A 21,608-nucleotide genomic window follows, 5' to 3' on the forward strand; every position below is an offset into this window, starting at 1 on the left:
AACGAGAACATACTATACCTGCAACTTGAATTTTCTGCCATAGGGAATCTTAGACTGTTTTCTATGAAATATTTTCTGTCAACTTTTAAATTAGCAAAATATTGTCTAAAAATCATCACAGTAATTAAGTCGACTTTTATCACTTGATTCCAAGTACTGACCCAGGACTGAATCTAGGATCCAGTCCTGGAAATCCAAAAGTAATCCTAAAAGTAATCTGTTGCAAATAACTTGAAACCTCCATTGAGCTCAATGCATTATTGTGTTTAAAATGTTGTTGCCTATTGCAACCACTTGTAACTTTCTACAAAACTCAATTGCATATTGCAAAAGTATTTATATAAAGCATCTCATTCTGAGAAAGTATATTTTAATACCTATTGTTGGTTCTAAAATAAAACAAGCATATATTTTTTTGTAGATAAACCATTGGCCTAGAGTTCAGTTATTGAGTGTGTGAGACCATTTGCTGACAGAGTGTGTGCAACAAATGCTTTACACTGTCCTCTGATACTGCCTTACTGCTCGACAAAGCTACCACTTTAGAGAGTAAGGTTATATCTAACTTTAGCCTCTGCCAAACCTCTGGGGACTGTGGACTCTGTACACCCTGTACCTATTTGGGAACAGTATATACAGAGCCACTTTCTCACACTGCAGTTCTCCAATATAGGTCTGTCAAGATCATTACTCAATCTACCTTGATTTGGCACAGTATAAAATAAGTCAAGAAGTCTCCTATGAAAAGATATGCAAATCTGTTCGAATCACTTTCCCTAGTCAGGGGACCCACTAGCTGGAAGGGGCAGGGAGGACCAAAATAGCTCATCGGTATAGTACACTACATGAGCAGCTGATTTTGAGGTGGTAGAAGATAGAGTAATCCAACTGGACCTCAATAAACGTTTTCCTAATGTGCAATAGCCCCTGACCACCTCTGACGCAAAAGTATAATCTCATGCCTTTGCAGAATCAGGCATGCTTTCACCTGTTCAAGCTGAACTGACATTGGTCTTCTTGGCCAGCAGGAGTTCCTCTCTTGCAGCTGTTGAGGCTAGAGAACAGAATGACGTGTATTCATTCTTTATGGTAACTCTTCTAGCCCTCCCACTCCATACTACTTTAAAACTTCCGATGTTGCAGACGAGTTCCATCATTGTGACCCATGCTATTTTTCTCAATATTGGCTGGCTCGGCATAACAAGGGATGCCTACAGGACAGCCTAAATTGTGCCGGCAAGCTTCTACAGGGAGTCACTGGCAGATAAAGAGAAACTCAGCCCTAACCTGGCTCTTCTCTCTCACTCTCACTCTCCTTTCCCTTCTGTCCCTCTACCTGTCTCTCACTCTCTAAATACTAGTATTTATGTTGTATTCACTTCCCCGTCACAATCTTTCCGACCCTACTTCCTCTCTCCCTTCAATCAGTTCAACCCTCTTTTTTACTTTAGGAAACTCCACATCTTTTTTAAAGGCCCTTCCCATATTCACACTGCTTCTTGATAAGACATTTTTTTCCTTTCTTTGAAGGATAGTGAAATTGATTTTCTTGAAACATGGTTGGTAAACCATCAATTCATTCCACCTTACTTTATCATTATCCTTACTTATGGAATGCATTTCATCATTAGGACAGCTGCCGTGTTTGCCGGGCAAGGTGGCGTGTGCCTGTTGTCCTAGTTACTTGGGAGGCAGAGGCTTGTGGATTGCTTGAGCTCAGGGGTTCTGGGCTGCACTCAGCTGTGTTAATCAGGTGTCCATGCTGCATTGGGCATCAATATGGTGTTCTAGAGGGAGCTCTAGAATTTCAGGTTGTGTAACAAGAGGTGCACCGACCCAGGCTGGAAACAGAGCAGGCCAAAGCTTCCATGCCCATTGGTAGCAGGACAGCACCTGTGAGCAGTACGTGTAAAACAGCCTGAGCAAAATAGTGAAACCTAGCCTCTCTTTTTTGACTCAAATGTGAAAGTTTTGATTTTTACAAGGTGTAATAAATTATTTTCCCAAAACCAAATCTTTGTTTTCCTTTTGATATTTTTCCAGGAAATATGATGAACATTTGAACTGGGCCACGCATTTCAGCATAGCAGACAATTCTCCAGAATTGAGACATATTGCAACAACAAGCTAGCAGGCGGAGAGGACTGAAAACTCAGTGCAACCTAGAATAAATGGCTGTGTGATTTTCAGCAAGGATGACTCAAATGCATTCTTCCTTTTAGAGCACCTGTAGGATTAAACTGATCTGTCAAGTACAAAAGCATCCTTCATAGAGCAACTTAGAAATGCGCTTGCTGGCCCTTCTGCTGCATTTCTACGTCCAGCTCTAATTCATTTTTTGATTAGCCCTCATTCTTTTCATATGTGAATGAGAAGGAGAAATTACAGTGCCCTTCACTCTTTGAGCGAAACAGGAAAAGACTGAGGGCTGTGCAACTCCCAAACGTTGGAGCCTCTGGCCTGTCGACCCTCGAACCTGCTCCTGCTCCAACCCGGCATCTCTTGTGGCCAGCAACCTCACAAACCCTGGAGGACCTGGCTACCTTTTGACTCTAAACCCCTGGGACTCCCATGAGTAGAGGCTCTACTCAAATCTACTTCTAATCCCTGGCAGCAGCCCGGAACCGCGACCCCTTCACACTCTGCACCCACCAAGCCTGGCCTGTGCCAGAGTGAACAAAGACCACAAGGACGACCCCACGGCGACTGTGACCCCGAGTCCGGCACCCAAGGACCTCCCTCGACACTCCTGAAGAAGCCTGCAGCCTCAGAACCAGGTGCCCCCCCAACCGCGATCAACAGAGGGTAAGATTTCCCGACACCAAAAGGTACCCCTGCACCCGGCGCTCCGCGGCCCCCTGTGCCCAATCCCGGGGTACCTACCTATCCTCCAACTACCCAACTTACCTCTCGAAGTGGTGGTGGCACCTGAAGAATCTTCGTCCCCGAGCTTGCAGTCTTTTTCTAAACCAGAGATTTCCCATTCAAATCAATTGAGCGCCCGAATGCTCAAAAGCACCCTGCACCCAGCCGTCCGAGTGGCCCTGGCAGTGCAACCTCTACATCTATCTACTTCCCCACTTGCCCTGGATAAGTGACCAGGAGCCCAGCTCCCACAGCCACGTGGCCTGCTAGTCAGCAGCCACCAACCAAGGCCCCCCTACCTCTCATAGGATAACATTGGGCCTAACTCTCTCTGCACCCGGCCGCACTTGTGCCGCTGAGGGTGAACCAACTGTACCTACCTGACCCTGGGAGACGCCTGAGTCTATGCCCAGAACCTTAACTCTGCCAGTCGAGTACTTACCTTTAAACCGATAACTCAATCTTCTCCATAGGGTAACATTGACTGGTTTTTCCTGAAATTTCTTCCAAGTGTGGACTTTTCAAAACTTAAAATATTCACCAAAAATCAGCCGAGTAACGAAAACGAAAATACTCACCTGCTATTAGCTGAGCTCCCAGTGCTGGATCTTGGTGCCCAGCACTGACTCTGAAAAATACTTACAACTGTACTTACCAGTAACCCAATTTTCTCCCGTAGGAAATCATTGACTGTTTTTCTGTGAAATTTCTTCTAAGTGTCAATTTCTGCAAACTTTAAATATTCTTTAGAAATGCGTATAATTTCTGAAAACGTAATTACTTACCTGTTTTGGGTAAAGGTCCCAGTACTGAGTCTAGGCACCCAGTACTGGATTACAAAAGTAACGAGAACATACTATACCTGCAACTTGAATTTTCTGCCATAGGGAATCTTAGACTGTTTTCTATGAAATATTTTCTGTCAACTTTTAAAATAGCAAAATATTGTCTAAAAATCATCACAGTAATTAAGTCGACTTTTATCACTTGATTCCAAGTACTGACCCAGGACTGAATCTAGGATCCAGTCCTGGAAATCCAAAAGTAATCCTAAAAGTAATCTGTTGCAAAGAATTTGAAACTTCCATTGAACTCAATGCATTATTGTGTTTAAAATTTGGTTGCCTATTGCAACCACTTGTAACTTTCTACAAAAGTCAATTGCATATTGCAAAAGTATTTATATAAAGCATCTCATTCTGAGAAAGTATATTTTAATTCCTATTGTTGGTTCTAAAATAAAACAAGCATATTTTTTTTTTGTAGATAAACCATTGGCCTAGAGTTCAGTTATTGAGTGTGTGAGACCATTTGCTGACAGAGTGTGTGCAACAAATGCTTTAAACTGTCCTCTGATACTGCCTTACTGCTCGACCAAGCTACCACTTTAGAGAGTAAGGTTATATCTAACTTTAGCCTCTGCCAAACCTCTGGGGACTGTGGACTCTGTACACCCTGTACCTATTTGGGAACAGTATATACAGAGCCACTTTCTCACACTGCAGTTCTCCAATATAGGTCTGTCAAGATCATTACTCAATCTACCTTGATTTGGCACAGTATAAAATAGGTCAAGAAGTCTCCTATGAAAAGATATGCAAATCTGTTCGAATCACTTTCCCTAGTCAGGGGACCCACTAGCTGGAAGGGACAGGGAGGACCAAAATAGCTCATCGGTATAGAACACTGCATGAGCAGCTGATTTTGAGGTGGTAGAAGATAGAGTAATCCAACTGGACCTCAATAAACGGTTTCCTAATGTGCAATAGCCCCTGACCACCTCTGACGCAAAAGTATAATCTCATGCCTTTGCAGAATCAGGCATGCTTTCACCTGTTCAAGCTGAACTGACATTGGTCTTCTTGGCCAGCAGGAGTTCCTCTCTTGCAGCTGTTGAGGCTAGAGAACAGAATGACGTGTATTCATTCTTTATGGTAACTCTTCTAGCCCTCCCACTCCATACTACTTTAAAACTTCCGATGTTGCAGACGAGTTCCATCATTGTGACCCATGCTATTTTTCTCAATATTGGCTGGCTCGGCATAACAAGGGATGCCTACAGGACAGCCTAAATTGTGCCGGCAAGCTTCTACAGGGAGTCACTGGCAGATAAAGAGAAACTCAGCCCTAACCTGGCTCTTCTCTCTCACTCTCACTCTCCTTTTCATTCTGTCCCTCTACCTGTCTCTCACTCCCTAAATACTAGTATTTATGTTGTATTCACTTCCCCGTCACAATCTTTCCGACCCTACTTCCTCTCTCCCTTCAATCAGTTCAACCCTCTTTTTTACTTTTGGAAACTCCACATCTTTTTTAAAGGCCCTTCCCATATTCACACTGCTTCTTGATAAGACATTTTTTTCCTTTCTTTGAAGGATAGTGAAATTGATTTTCTTGAAACATGGTTGGTAAACCATCAATTCATTCCACCTTACTTTATCATTATCCTTACTTATGGAATGCATTTCATCATTAGGACAGCTGCAGTGTTTGCTGGGCAAGGTGGCGTGTGCCTGTTGTCCTAGTTACTTGGTATGCAGAGGCTTGTGGATTGCTTGAGCTCAGGGTTTCTGGGCTGCACTCAGCTGTGTTAATCAGGTGTCCATGCTGCATTGGGCATCAATATGGTGTTCTAGAGGGAGCTCTAGAATTTCAGGTTGTGTAACGAGAGGTGCACCGACCCAGGCTGGAAACAGAGCAGGCCAAAGCTTCCATGCCCATTGGTAGCAGGACAGCACCTGTGAGCAATACGTGTAAAACATCCTGAGCAAAATAGTGAGACCTAGCCTCTCTTTTTTGACTCAAATGTGAAAGTTTTGATTTTTACAAGGTGTAATAAATTATTTTCCCAAAACCAAATCTTTGTTTTCCTTTTGATATTTTTCCAGGAAATATGATGAACATTTGAACTGGGCCACGCATTTCAGCATAGCAGACAATTCTCCAGAATTGAGACATATTGCAACAACAAGCTAGCAGGCGGAGAGGACTGAAAACTCAGTGCAACCTAGAATAAATGGCTGTGTGATTTTCAGCAAGGATGACTCAAATGCATTCTTCCTTTTAGAGCACCTGTAGGATTAAACTGATCTGTCAAGTACAAAAGCATCCTTCATAGAGCAACTTAGAAATGTGCTTGCTGGCCCTTCTGCTGCATTTCTACGTCCAGCTCTAATTCATTTTTTGATTAGCCCTCATTCTTTTCATATGTGAATGAGAAGGAGAAATTACAGGGCCCTTCACTCTTTGAGCGAAACATGAAAAGACTGAGGGCTGTGCAACTCCCAAACGTTGGAGCCTCTGGCCTGTCGACCCTCGAACCTGCTCCTGCTCCAACCCGGCATCTCTTGTGGCCAGCAACCTCACAAACCCTGGAGGACCTGGCTACCTTTTGACTCTAAACCCCTGGGACTCCCATGAGTAGAGGCTCTACTCAAATCTACTTCTAATCCCTGGCAGCAGCCCGGAACCGCGAACCCTTCACACTCTGCACCCACCAAGCCTGGCCTGTGCCAGAGTGAACAAAGACCACAAGGACGACCCCACGGCGACTGTGACCCCGAGTCCGGCACCCAAGGACCTCCCTCGACACTCCTGAAGAAGCCTGCAGCCTCAGAACCAGGTGCCCCCCAACCGCGATCAACAGAGGGTAAGATTTCCAGACACCAAAAGGTACCCCTGCACCCGGCGCTCCGCGGCCCCCTGTGCCCAATCCCGGGGTACCTACCTATCCTCCAACTACCCAACTTACCTCTCGAAGTGGTGGTGGCACCTGAAGAATCTTCGTCCCCGAGCTTGCAGTCTTTTTCTAAACCAGAGATTTCCCATTCAAATCAATTGAGCGCCCGAATGCTCAAAAGCACCCTGCACCCAGCCGTCCGAGTGGCCCTGGCAGTGCAACCTCTACATCTATCTACTTCCCCACTTGCCCTGGATAAGTGACCAGGAGCCCAGCTCCCACAGCCACGTGGCCTGCTAGTCAGCAGCCACCAACCAAGGCCCCCCTACCTCTCATAGGATAACATTGGGCCTAACTCTCTCTGCACCAGGCCGCCCTTGTGCCGCTGAGGGTGAACCAACTGTACCTACCTGACCCTGGGAGACGCCTGAGTCTATGCCCAGAACCTTAACTCTGCCAGTCGAGTACTTACCTTTAAACCGATAACTCAATCTTCTCCATAGGGTAACATTGACTGGTTTTTCCTGAAATTTCTTCCAAGTGTGGACTTTTCAAAACTTAAAATATTCACCAAAAATCAGCCGAGTAACGAAAACGAAAATACTCACCTGCTATGAGGTGAGCTCCCAGTGCTGGATCTTGGTGCCCAGCACTGACTCTGAAAAATACTTACAACTGTACTTACCAGTAACCCAATTTTCTCCCATAGGAAATCATTGACTGTTTTTCTGTGAAATTTCTTCTGTCAATTTCTGCAAACTTTAAATATTCTTTAAAAATCGTATAATTTCTGAAAACGTAATTACTTACCTGTGTTGGATAAAGGTCCCAGTACTGAGTCTAGGCACCCAGTACTGGATTACAAAAGTAACGAGAACATACTATACCTGCAACTTGAATTTTCTGCCACAGGGAATCTTAGACGGTTTTCTATGAAATATTTTCTGTCAACTTTTAAAATAGCAAAATATTGTCTAAAAATCATCACAGTAATTAAGTCGACTTTTATCACTTGATTCCAAGTACTGACCCAGGACTGAATCTAGGATCCAGTCCTGGAAATCCAAAAGTAATCCTAAAAGTAATCTGTTGCAAATAACTTGAAACTTCCATTGAGCTCAATGCATTATTGTGTTTAAAATGTTGTTGCCTATTGCAACCACTTGTAACTTTCTACAAAACTCAATTGCATATTGCAAAAGTATTTATATAAAGCATCTCATTCTGAGAAAGTATATTTTAATACCTATTGTTGGTTCTAAAATAAAACAAGCATATATTTTTTGTAGATAAACCATTGGCCTAGAGTTCAGTTATTGAGTGTGTGAGACCATTTGCTCACTGAGTGTGTGCAACAAATGCTTTACACTGTCCTCTGATACTGCCTTACTGCTCGACCAAGCTACCACTTTAGAGAGTAAGGTTATATCTAACTTTAGCCTCTGCCAAACCTCTGGGGACTGTGGACTCTGTACACCCTGTACCTATTTGGGAACAGTATATACAGAGCCACTTTCTCACACTGCAGTTCTCCAATATAGGTCTGTCAAGATCATTACTCAATCTACCTTGATTTGGCACAGTATAAAATAGGTCAAGAAGTCTCCTATGAAAAGATATGCAAATCTGTTCGAATCACTTTCCCTAGTCAGGGGACCCACTAGCTGGAAGGGGCAGGGAGGACCAAAATAGCTCATCGGTATAGAACACTGCATGAGCAGCTGATTTTGAGGTGGTAGAAGATAGAGTAATCCAACTGGACCTCAATAAATGGTTTCCTAATGTTCAATAGCCCCTGACCACCTCTGACGCAAAAGTGTAATCTCATACCTTTGCAGAATCAGGCATGCTTTCACCTGTTCAAGCTGAACTGACATTGGTCTTCTTGGCCAGCAGGAGTTCCTCTCTTGCAGCTGTTGAGGCTAGAGAACAGAATGACGTGTATTCATTCTTTATGGTAACTCTTCTAGCCCTCCCACTCCATACTACTTTAAAACTTCCGATGTTGCAGACGAGTTCCATCATTGTGACCCATGCTATTTTACTCAATATTGGCTGGCTCTGCATAACAAGGGAAGCCTACAGGACAGCCTAAATTGTGCCGGCAAGCTTCTACAGGAAGTCACTGGCAGATAAAGAGAAACTCAGCCCTAACCTGGCTCTTCTCTCTCACTCTCCTTTCCCTTCTGTCCCTCTACCTGTCTCTCACTCTCTAAATACTAGTATTTATGTTGTATTCACTTCCCCGTCACAATCTTTCCGACCCTACTTCCTCTCTCCCTTCAATCAGTTCAACCCTCTTTTTTACTTTAGGAAACTCCACATCTTTTTTAAAGGCCCTTCCCATATTCACACTGCTTCTTGATAAGACATTTTTTTCCTTTCTTTGAAGGATAGTGAAATTGATTTTCTTGAAACATGGTTGGTAAACCATCAATTCATTCCACCTTACTTTATCATTATCCTTACTTATGGAATGCATTTCATCATTAGGACAGCTGCAGTGTTTGCCGGGCAAGGTGGCGTGTGCCTGTTGTCCTAGTTATTTGGGAGGCAGAGGCTTGTGGATTGCTTGAGCTCAGGGGTTCTGGGCTGCACTCAGCTGTGTTGATCAGGTGTCCATGCTGCATTGGGCATCAATATGGTGTTCTAGAGGGAGCTCTAGAATTTCAGGTTGTGTAACAAGAGGTGCACCGACCCAGACTGGAAACAGAGCAGGCCAAAGCTTCCATGCCCATTGGTAGCAGGACAGCACCTGTGAGCAGTACGTGTAAAAGAGCCTGAGCAAAATAGTGAGACCTAGCCTCTCTTTTTTGACTCAAATGTGAAAGTTTTGATTTTTACAAGGTGTAATAAATTATTTTCCCAAAACCAAATCTTTGTTTTCCTTTTGATATTTTTCCAGGAAATATGATGAACATTTGAACTGGGCCACGCATTTCAACATAGCAGACAATTCTCCAGAATTGAGACATATTGCAACAACAAGCTAGCAGGCGGAGAGGACTGAAAACTCAGTGCAACCTAGAATAAATGGCTGTGTGATTTTCAGCAAGGATGACTCAAATGTATTCTTCCTTTTAGAGCACCTGTAGGATTAAACTGATCTGTCAAGTACAAAAGCATCCTTCATAGAGCAACTTAGAAATGCGCTTGCTGGCCCTTCTGCTGCATTTCTACGTCCAGCTCTAATTCATTTTTTGATTAGCCCTCATTCTTTTCATATGTGAATGAGAAGGAGAAATTACAGGGCCCTTCACTCTTTGAGCGAAACATGAAAAGACTGAGGGCTGTGCAACTCCCAAACGTTGGAGCCTCTGGCCTGTCGACCCTCGAACCTGCTCCTGCTCCAACCCGGCATCTCTTGTGGCCAGCAACCTCACAAACCCTGGAGGACCTGGCTACCATTTGACTCTAAACCCCTGGGACTCCCATGAGTAGAGGCTCTACTCAAATCTACTTCTAATCCCTGGCAGCAGCCCGGAACCGCGAACCCTTCACACTCTGCACCCACCAAGCCTGGCCTGTGCCAGAGTGAACAAAGACCACAAGGACGATCCCACGGCGACTGTGACCCCGAGTCCGGCACCCAAGGACCTCCCTCGACACTCCTGAAGAAGCCTGCAGCCTCAGAACCAGGTGCCCCCCCAACCGCGATCAACAGAGGGTAAGATTTCCCGACACCAAAAGGTACCCCTGCATCCGGCGCGCTGCGGCCCCCTGTGCCCAATCCCGGGGTACCTACCTATCCTCCAACTACCCAACTTACCTCTCGAAGTGGTGGTGGCACCTGAAGAATCTTCGTCCCCGAGCTTGCAGTCTTTTTCTAAACCAGAGATTTCCCATTCAAATCAATTGAGCGCCCGAATGCTCAAAAGCACCCTGCACCCAGCCGTCCGAGTGGCCCTGGCAGTGCAACCTCTACATCTATCTACTTCCCCACTTACCCTGGATAAGTGACCAGGAGCCCAGCTCCCACAGCCACGTGGCCTGCTAGTCAGCAGCCACCAACCAAGGCCCCCCTACCTCTCATAGGATAACATTGGGCCTAACTCTCTCTGCACCCGGCCGCCCTTGTGCCGCTGAGGGTGAACCAACTGTACCTACCTGACCCTGGGAGACGCCTGAGTCTATGCCCAGAACCTTAACTCTGCCAGTCGAGTACTTACCTTTAAACCGATAACTCAATCTTCTCCATAGGGTAACATTGACTGGTTTTTCCTGAAATTTCTTCCAAGTGTGGACTTTTCTAAAACTTAAAATATTCACCAAAAATCAGCCGAGTAACGAAAACGAAAATACTCACCTGCTATTAGGTGAGCTCCCAGTGCTGGATCTTGGTGCCCAGCACTGACTCTGAAAAATACTTACAACTGTACTTACCAGTAACCCAATTTTCTCCCATAGGAAATCATTGACTGTTTTTCTGTGAAATTTCTTCTGTCAATTTCTGCAAACTTTAAATATTCTTTAAAAATCGTATAATTTCTGAAAACGAAATTACTTACCTGTTTTGGATAAAGGTCCCAGTACTGAGTCTAGGCACCCAGTACTGGATTACAAAAGTAACGAGAACATACTATACCTGCAACTTGAATTTTCTGCCATAGGGAATCTTAGACTGTTTTCTATGAAATATTTTCTGTCAACTTTTAAAATAGCAAAATATTGTCTAAAAATCATCACAGTAATTAAGTCGACTTTTATCACTTGATTCCAAGTACTGACCCAGGACTGAATCTAGGATCCAGTCCTGGAAATCCAAAAGTAATCCTAAAAGTAATCTGTTGCAAATAACTTGAAACTTCCATTGAGCTCAATGCATTATTGTGTTTAAAATGTTGTTGCCTATTGCAACCACTTGTAACTTTCTACAAAAGTCAATTGCATATTGCAAAAGTATTTATATAAAGCATCTCATTCTGAGAAAGTATATTTTAATACCTATTGTTGGTTCTAAAATAAAACAAGCATATATTTTTTGTAGATAAACCATTGGCCTAGAGTTCAGTTATTGAGTGTGTGAGACCATTTGCTGACTGAGTGTGTGCAACAAATGCTTTACACTGTCCTCTGATACTGCCTTACTGCTCGACCAAGCTACCACTTTAGAGAGTAAGGTTATATCTAACTTTAGCCCCTGCCAAACCTCTGGGGACTGTGGACTCTGTACACCCTGTACCTATTTGGGAACAGTATATACAGAGCCACTTTCTCACACTGCAGTTCTCCAATATAGGTCTGTCAATATCATTACACAATCTACCTTGATTTGGCACAGTATAAAATAGGTCAAGAAGTCTCCTATGAAAAGATATGCAAATCTGTTCGAATCACTTTCCCTAGTCAGGGGACCCACTAGCTGGAAGGGGCAGGGAGGACCAAAATAGCTCATCGGTATAGAACACTGCATGAGCAGCTGATTTTGAGGTGGTAGAAGATAGAGTAATCCAACTGGACCTCAATAAATGGTTTCCTAATGTTCAATAGCCCCTGACCACCTCTGACGCAAAAGTGTAATCTCATACCTTTGCAGAATCAGGCATGCTTTCACCTGTTCAAGCTGAACTGACATTGGTCTTCTTGGCCATCAGGAGTTCCTCTCTTGCAGCTGTTGAGGCTAGAGAACAGAATGACGTGTATTCATTCTTTATGGTAACTCTTCTAGCCCTCCCACTCCATACTACTTTAAAACTTCCGATGTTGCAGACGAGTTCCATCATTGTGACCCATGCTATTTTTCTCAATATTGGCTGGCTCTGCATAACAAGGGAAGCCTACAGGACAGCCTAAATTGTGCCGGCAAGCTTCTACAGGGAGTCACTGGCAGATAAAGAGAAACTCAGCCCTAACCTGGCTCTTCTCTCTCACTCTCCTTTCCCTTCTGTCCCTCTACCTGTCTCTCACTCTCTCAATACTAGTATTTATGTTGTATTCACTTCCCCGTCACAATCTTTCCGACCCTACTTCCTCTCTCCCTTCAATCAGTTTAACCCTCTTTTTTACTTTAGGAAACTCCACATCTTTTTTAAAGGCCCTTCCCACATTCACACTGCTTCTTGATAAGACATTTTTTTCCTTTCTTTGAAGGATAGTGAAATTGATTTTCTTGAAACATGGTTGGTAAACCATCAATTCATTCCACCTTACTTTATCATTATCCTTACTTATGGAATGCATTTCATCATTAGGACAGCTGCAGTGTTTGCCGGGCAAGGTGGCGTGTGCCTGTTGTCCTAGTTACTTGGGAGGCAGAGGCTTGTGGATTGCTTGAGCTCAGGGGTTCTGGGCTGCACTCAGCTGAGTTGATCAGGTGTCCATGCTGCATTGGGCATCAATATGGTGTTCTAGAGGGAGCTCTAGAATTTCAGGTTGTGTAACGAGAGGTGCACCGACCCAGGCTGGAAACAGAGCAGGCCAAAGCTTCCATGCCCATTGGTAGCAGGACAGCACCTGTGAGCAGTACGTGTTAAACAGCCTGAGCAAAATAGTGAGACCTAGCCTCTCTTTTTTGACTCAAATGTGAAAGTTTTGATTTTTACAAGGTGTAATAAATTATTTTCCCAAAACCAAATCTTTGTTTTCCTTTTGATATTTTTCTAGGAAATATGATGAACATTTGAACTGGGCCACGCATTTCAGCATAGCAGACAATTCTCCAGAATTGAGACATATTGCAACAACAAGCTAGCAGGCGGAGAGGACTGAAAACTCAGTGCAACCTAGAATAAATGGCTGTGTGATTTTCAGCAAGGATGACTCAAATGCATTCTTCCTTTTAGAGCACCTGTAGGATTAAACTGATCTGTCAAGTACAAAAGCATCCTTCATAGAGCAACTTAGAAATGCGCTTGCTGGCCCTTCTGCTGCATTTCTACGTCCAGCTCTAATTCATTTTTTGATTAGCCCTCATTCTTTTCATATGTGAATGAGAAGGAGAAATTACAGGGCCCTTCACTCTTTGAGCGAAACATGAAAAGACTGAGGGCTGTGCAACTCCCAAACGTTGGAGCCTCTGGCCTGTCGACCCTCGAACCTGCTCCTGCTCCAACCCGGCATCTCTTGTGGCCAGCAACCTCACAAACCCTGGAGGACCTGGCTACCTTTTGACTCTAAACCCCTGGGACTCCCATGAGTAGAGGCTCTACTCAAATCTACTTCTAATCCCTGGCAGCAGCCCGGAACCGCGAACCCTTCACACTCTGCACCCACCAAGCCTGGCCTGTGCCAGAGTGAACAAAGACCACAAGGACGACCCCACGGCGACTGTGACCCCGAGTCCGGCACCCAAGGACCTCCCTCGACACTCCTGAAGAAGCCTGCAGCCTCAGAACCAGGTGCCCCCCCAACCGCGATCAACAGAGGGTAAGATTTCCCGACACCAAAAGGTACCCCTGCATCCGGCGCTCTGCGGCCCCCTGTGCCCAATCCCGGGGTACCTACCTATCCTCCAACTACCCAACTTACCTCTCGAAGTGGTGGTGGCACCTGAAGAATCTTCGTCCCCGAGCTTGCAGTCTTTTTCTAAACCAGAGATTTCCCATTCAAATCAATTGAGCGCCCGAATGCTCAAAAGCACCCTGCACCCAGCCGTCCGAGTGGCCCTGGCAGTGCAACCTCTACATCTATCTACTTCCCCACTTGCCCTGGATAAGTGACCAGGAGCCCAGCTCCCACAGCCACGTGGCCTGCTAGTCAGCAGCCACCAACCAAGGCCCCCCTACCTCTCATAGGATAACATTGGGCCTAACTCTCTCTGCACCCGGCCGCCCTTGTGCCGCTGAGGGTGAACCAACTGTACCTACCTGACCCTGGGAGACGCCTGAGTCTATGCCCAGAACCTTAACTCTGCCAGTCGAGTACTTACCTTTAAACCGATAACTCAATCTTCTCCATAGGGTAACATTGACTGTTTTTTCCTGAAATTTCTTCCAAGTGTGGACTTTTCAAAACTTAAAATATTCACCAAAAATCAGCCGAGTAACGAAAACGAAAATACTCACCTGCTATTAGGTGAGCTCCCAGTGCTGGATCTTGGTGCCCAGCACTGACTCTGAAAAATACTTACAACTGTACTTACCAGTAACCCAATTTTCTCCCATAGGAAATCATTGACTGTTTTTCTGTGAAATTTCTTCTGTCAATTTCTGCAAACTTTAAATATTCTTTAAAAATCGTATAATTTCTGAAAACGAAATTACTTACCTGTTTTGGATAAAGGTCCCAGTACTGAGTATAGGCACCCAGTACTGGATTACAAAAGTAACGAGAACATACTATACCTGCAACTTGAATTTTCTGCCATAGGGAATCTTAGACTGTTTTCTATGAAATATTTTCTGTCAACTTTTAAAATAGCAAAATATTGTCTAAAAATCATCACAGTAATTAAGTCGACTTTTATCACTTGATTCCAAGTACTGACCCAGGACTGAATCTAGGATCCAGTCCTGGAAATCCAAAAGTAATCCTAAAAGTAATCTGTTGCAAATAACTTGAAACTTCCATTGAGCTCAATGCATTATTGTGTTTAAAATGTTGTTGCCTATTGCAACCACTTGTAACTTTCTACAAAAGTCAATTGCATATTGCAAAAGTATTTATATAAAGCATCTCATTCTGAGAAAGTATATTTTAATACCTATTGTTGGTTCTAAAATAAAACAAGCATATATTTTTTGTAGATAAACCATTGGCCTAGAGTTCAGTTATTGAGTGTGTGAGACCATTTGCTGACTGAGTGTGTGCAACAAATGCTTTACACTGTCCTCTGATACTGCCTTACTGCTCGACCAAGCTACCACTTTAGAGAGTAAGGTTATATCTAACTTTAGCCCCTGCCAAACCTCTGGGGACTGTGGACTCTGTACACCCTGTACCTATTTGGGAACAGTATATACAGAGCCACTTTCTCACACTGCAGTTCTCCAATATAGGTCTGTCAAGATCATTACACAATCTACCTTGATTTGGCACAGTATAAAATAGGTCAAGAAGTCTCCTATGAAAAGATATGCAAATCTGTTCGAATCACTTTCCCTAGTCAGGGGACCCACTAGCTGGAAGGGGCAGGGAGGACCAAAATAGCTCATCGGTATAGAACACTGCATGAGTAGCTGATTTTGAGGTGGTAGAAGATAGAGTAATCCAACTGGACCTCAATAAATGGTTTCCTAATGTTCAATAGCCCCTGACCACCTCTGACGCAAAAGTGTAATCTCATACCTTTGCAGAATCAGGCATGCTTTCACCTGTTCAAGCTGAACTGACATTGGTCTTCTTGGCCATCAGGAGCTCCTCTCTTGCAGCTGTTGAGGCTAGAGAACAGAATGACGTGTATTCATTCTTTATGGTAACTCTTCTAGCCCTCCCACTCCATACTACTTTAAAACTTCCGATGTTGCAGACGAGTTCCATCATTGTGACCCATGCTATTTTTCTCAATATTGGCTGGCTCTGCATAACAAGGGAAGCCTACAGGACAGCCTAAATTGTGCCGGCAAGCTTCTACAGGGAGTCACTGGCAGATAAAGAGAAACTCAGCCCTAACCTGGCTCTTCTCTCTCACTCTCCTTTCCCTTCTGTCCCTCTACCTGTCTCTCACTCTCTAAATACTAGTATTTATGTTGTATTCACTTCCCCGTCACAATCTTTCCGACCCTACTTCCTCTCTCCCTTCAATCAGTTCAACCCTCTTTTTTACTTTAGGAAACTCCACATCTTTTTTAAAGGCCCTTCCCATATTCACACTGCTTCTTGATAAGACATTTTTTTCCTTTCTTTGAAGGATAGTGAAATTGATTTTCTTGAAACATGGTTGGTAAACCATCAATTCATTCCACCTTACTTTATCATTATCCTTACTTATGGAATGCATTTCATCATTAGGACAGCTGCAGTGTTTGCCGGGCAAGGTGGCGTGTGCCTGTTGTCCTAGTTACTTGGGAGGCAGAGGCTTGTGGATTGCTTGAGCTCAGGGGTTCTGGGCTGCACTCAGCTGTGTTGATCAGGTGTCCATGCTGCATTGGGCATCAATATGGTGTTCTAGAGGGAGCTCTAGAATTTCAGGTTGTGTAACGAGAGGTGCACCGACCCAGGCTGGAAACAGAGCAGGCCAAAGCTTCCATGCCCATTGGTAGCAGGACAGCACCTGTGAGCAGTACGTGTAAAAGAGCCTGAGCAAAATAGTGAGACCTAGCCTCTCTTTTTTGACTCAAATGTGAAAGTTTTGATTTTTACAAGGTGTAATAAATTATTTTCCCAAAACCAAATCTTTGTTTTCCTTTTGATATTTTTCCAGGAAATATGATGAACATTTGAACTGGGCCACGCATTTCAGCATAGCAGACAATTCTCCAGAATTGAGACATATTGCAACAACAAGCTAGCAGGCGGAGAGGACTGAAAACTCAGTGCAACCTAGAATAAATGGCTGTGTGATTTTCAGCAAGGATGACTCAAATGTATTCTTCCTTTTAGAGCACCTGTAGGTTTAAACTGATCTGTCAAGTACAAAAGCATCCTTCATAGAGCAACTTAGAAATGCGCTTGCTGGCCCTTCTGCTGCATTTCTACGTCCAGCTCTAATTCATTTTTTGATTAGCCCTCATTCTTTTCATATGTGAATGAGAAGGAGAAATTACAGGGCCCTTCACTCTTTGAGCGAAACATGAAAAGACTGAGGGCTGTGCAACTCCCAAACGTTGGAGCCTCTGGCCTGTCGACCCTCGAACCTGCTCCTGCTCCAACCCGGCATCTCTTGTGGCCAGCAACCTCACAAACCCTGGAGGACCTGGCTACCTTTTGACTCTAAACCCCTGGGACTCCCATGAGTAGAGGCTCTACTCAAATCTACTTCTAATCCCTGGCAGCAGCCCGGAACCGCGAACCCTTCACACTCTGCACCCACCAAGCCTGGCCTGTGCCAGAGTGAACAAAGACCACAAGGACGACCCCACGGCGACTGTGACCCCGAGTCCGGCACCCAAGGACCTCCCTCGACAATCCTGAAGAAGCCTGCAGCCTCAGAACCAGGTGCCCCCCCAACCGCGATCAACAGAGGGTAAGATTTCCCGACACCAAAAGGTACCCCTGCACCTGGCGCTCCGCGGCCTCCTGTGCCCAATCCCGGGGTACCTACCTATCCTCCAACTACCCAACTTACCTCTCGAAGTGGTGGTGGCACCTGAAGAATCTTCGTCCCCGAGCTTGCAGTCTTTTTCTAAACCAGAGATTTCCCATTCAAATCAATTGAGCGCCCGAATGCTCAAAAGCACCCTGCACCCAGCCGTCCGAGTGGCCCTGGCAGTGCAACCTCTACATCTATCTACTTCCCCACTTGCCCTGGATAAGTGACCAGGAGCCCAGCTCCCACAGCCACGTGGCCTGCTAGTCAGCAGCCACCAACCAAGGCCCCCCTACCTCTCATAGGATAACATTGGGCCTAACTCTCTCTGCAGCCGGCCGCCCTTGTGCCGCTGTGGGTGAACCAACTGTACCTACCTGACCCTGGGAGACGCCTGAGACTATGCCCAGAACCTTAACTCTGCGAGTCGAGTACTTACCTTTAAACCGATAACTCAATCTTCTCCATAGGGTAACATTGACTGGTTTTTCCTGAAATTTCTTCCAAGTGTGGACTTTTCAAAACTTAAAATATTCACCAAAAATCAGCCGAGTAACGAAAACGAAAATACTCACCTGCTATTAGGTGAGCTCCCAGTGCTGGATCTTGGTGCCCAGCACTGACTCTGAAAAATACTTACAACTGTACTTACCAGTAACCCAATTTTCTCCCGTAGGAAATCATTGACTGTTTTTCTGTGAAATTTCTTCTAAGTGTCAATTTCTGCAAACTTTAAATATTCTTTAAAAATCGTATAATTTCTGAAAACGTAATTACTTACCTGTTTTGGATAAAGGTCCCAGTACTGAGTCTAGGCACCCAGTACTGGATTACAAAAGTAACGAGAACATACTATACCTGCAACTTGAATTTTCTGCCATAGGGAATCTTAGACTGTTTTCTATGAAATATTTTCTGTCAACTTTTAAAATAGCAAAATATTGTCTAAAAATCATCACAGTAATTAAGTCGACTTTTATCACTTGATTCCAAGTACTGACCCAGGACTGAATCTAGGATCCAGTCCTGGAAATCCAAAAGTAATCCTAAAAGTAATCTGTTGCAAATAACTTGAAACTTCCATTGAGCTCAATGCATTATTGTGTTTAAAATGTTGTTGCCTATTGCAACCACTTGTAACTTTCTACAAAAGTCAATTGCATATTGCAAAAGTATTTATATAAAGCATCTCATTCTGAGAAAGTATATTTTAATACCTATTGTTGGTTCTAAAATAAAACAAGCATATATTTTTTGTAGATAAACCATTGGCCTAGAGTTCAGTTATTGAGTGTGTGAGACCATTTGCTGACTGAGTGTGTGCAACAAATGCTTTACACTGTCCTCTGATACTGCCTTACTGCTCGACCAAGCTACCACTTTAGAGAGTAAGGTTATATCTAACTTTAGCCTCTGCCAAACCTCTGGGGACTGTGGACTCTGTACACCCTGTACCTATTTGGGAACAGTATATACAGAGCCACTTTCTCACACTGCAATTCTCCAATATAGGTCTGTCAAGATCATTACTCAATCTACCTTGATTTGGCACAGTATAAAATAAGTCAAGAAGTCTCCTATGAAAAGATATGCAAATCTGTTCGAATCACTTTCCCTAGTCAGGGGACCCACTAGCTGGAAGGGGCAGGGAGGACCAAAATAGCTCATCGGTATAGAACACTGCATGAGTAGCTGATTTTGAGGTGGTAGAAGATAGAGTAATCCAACTGGACCTCAATAAACGGTTTCCTAATGTGCAATAGCCCCTGACCACCTCTGACGCAAAAGTGTAATCTCATACCTTTGCAGAATCAGGCATGCTTTCACCTGTTCAAGCTGAACTGACATTGGTCTTCTTGGCCAGCAGGAGTTCCTCTCTTGCAGCTGTTGAGGCTAGAGAACAGAATGACGTGTATTCATTCTTTATGGTAACTCTTCTAGCCCTCCCACTCCATACCACTTTAAAACTTCCGAAGTTGCAGACGAGTTCCATCATTGTGACCCATGCTATTTTTCTCAATATTGGCTGGCTCGGCATAACAAGGGATGCCTACAGGACAGCCTAAATTGTGCCAGCAAGCTTCTACAGGGAGTCACTGGCAGATAAAGAGAAACTCAGCCCTAACCTGGCTCTTCTCTCTCACTCTCACTCTCCTTTCCCTTCTGTCCCTCTACCTGTCTCTCACTCTCTAAATACTAGTATTTATGTTGTATTCACTTCCCCGTCACAATCTTTCCGACCCTACTTCCTCTCTCCCTTCAATCAGTTCAACCCTCTTTTTTACTTTAGGAAACTCCACATCTTTTTTAAAGGCCCTTCCCATATTCACACTGCTTCTTGATAAGACATTTTTTTCCTTTCTTTGAAGGATAGTGAAATTGATTTTCTTGAAACATGGTTGGTAAACCATCAATTCATTCCACCTTACTTTATCATTATCCTTACTTATGGAATGCATTTCATCATTAGGACAGCTGCAGTGTTTGCCGGGCAAGGTGGCGTGTGCCTGTTGTCCTGGTTACTTGGGAGGCAGAGGCTTGTGGATTGCTTGAGCCCAGGCGTTCTGGGCTGCACTCAGCTGTGTTGATCAGGTGTCCATGCTGCATTGGGCATCAATATGGTGTTCTAGAGGGAGCTCTAGAATTTCAGGTTGTGTAACGAGAGGTGCACCGACCCAGGCTGGAATCAGAGCAGGCCAAAGCTTCCATGCCCATTGGTAGCAGGACAGCACCTGTGAGCAGTACGTGTTAAACAGCCTGAGCAAAATAGTGAGACCTAGCCTCTCTTTTTTGACTCAAATGTGAAAGTTTTGATTTTTACAAGGTGTAATAAATTATTTTCCCAAAACCAAATCTTCGTTTTCCTTTTGATATTTTTCCAGGAAATATGATGAACATTTGAACTGGGCCACGCATTTCAGCATAGCAGACAATTCTCCAGAATTGAGACATATTGCAACAACAAGCTAGCAGGCGGAGAGGACTGAAAACTCAGTGCAACCTAGAATAAATGGCTGTGTGATTTTCAGCAAGGATGACTCAAATGCATTCTTCCTTTTAGAGCACCTGTAGGATTAAACTGATCTGTCAAGTACAAAAGCATCCTTCATAGAGCAACTTAGAAATGCGCTTGCTGGCCCTTCTGCTGCATTTCTACGTCCAGCTCTAATTCATTTTTTGATTAGCCCTCATTCTTTTCATATGTGAATGAGAAGGAGAAATTACAGGGCCCTTCACTCTTTGAGCGAAACATGAAAAGACTGAGGGCTGTGCAACTCCCAAACGTTGGAGCCTCTGGCCTGTCGACCCTCGAACCTGCTCCTGCTCCAACCCGGCATCTCTTGTGGCCAGCAACCTCACAAACCCTGGAGGACCTGGCTACCTTTTGACTCTAAACCCCTGGGACTCCCTTGAGTAGAGGCTCTACTCAAATCTACTTCTAATCCCTGGCAGCAGCCCGGAACCGCGAACCCTTCACACTCTGCACCCACCAAGCCTGGCCTGTGCCAGAGTGAACAAAGACCACAAGGATGACCCCACGGCGACTGTGACCCCGAGTCCGGCACCCAAGGACCTCCCTCGACACTCCTGAAGAAGCCTGCAGCCTCAGAACCAGGTGCCCCCCCAACCGCGATCAACAGAGGGTAAGATTTCCCGACACCAAAAGGTACCCCTGCACCCGGCGCTCCGCGGCCCCCTGTGCCCAATCCCGGGGTACCTACCTATCCTCCAACTACCCAACTTACCTCTCGAAGTGGTGGTGGCACCTGAAGAATCTTCGTCCCCGAGCTTGCAGTCTTTTTCTAAACCAGAGATTTCCCATTCAAATCAATTGAGCGCCCGAATGCTCAAAAGCACCCTGCACCCAGCCGTCCGAGTGGCCCTGGCAGTGCAACCTCTACATCTATCTACTTCCCCACTTGCCCTGGATAAGTGACC

General features: G+C 44.6%; 6 non-coding genes across 6 annotated transcripts; all 6 read left to right on the forward strand.

The window, feature by feature from the left end:
- The first annotated feature begins 1,647 nt into the window (after positions 1-1,647).
- On the forward strand, positions 1,648-1,947 carry LOC146854429 (signal recognition particle RNA). Its single transcript, XR_014959219.1, has one exon.
- Positions 1,948-5,357: 3,410 nt separating this feature from the next.
- LOC146854430 (signal recognition particle RNA) lies at positions 5,358-5,657 on the forward strand. The gene has a single exon (XR_014958881.1).
- A 3,396-nt stretch (positions 5,658-9,053) lies between these two features.
- LOC146854431 (signal recognition particle RNA) lies at positions 9,054-9,353 on the forward strand. Its single transcript, XR_014981654.1, has one exon.
- Positions 9,354-12,751: 3,398 nt separating this feature from the next.
- Positions 12,752-13,051, forward strand: LOC146854432 (signal recognition particle RNA). The gene has a single exon (XR_014959326.1).
- A 3,397-nt stretch (positions 13,052-16,448) lies between these two features.
- LOC146854433 (signal recognition particle RNA) lies at positions 16,449-16,748 on the forward strand. Its single transcript, XR_014959344.1, has one exon.
- A 3,407-nt stretch (positions 16,749-20,155) lies between these two features.
- Positions 20,156-20,455, forward strand: LOC146854434 (signal recognition particle RNA). The gene has a single exon (XR_014981643.1).
- The last annotated feature ends 1,153 nt before the right edge of the window (positions 20,456-21,608 follow it).

Source organism: Triturus cristatus, chromosome 4_1 (genome assembly GCF_964204655.1).
Source record: "Triturus cristatus chromosome 4_1, aTriCri1.1, whole genome shotgun sequence".
In the NCBI taxonomy this organism is placed as follows: domain Eukaryota; kingdom Metazoa; phylum Chordata; class Amphibia; order Caudata; family Salamandridae; genus Triturus; species Triturus cristatus.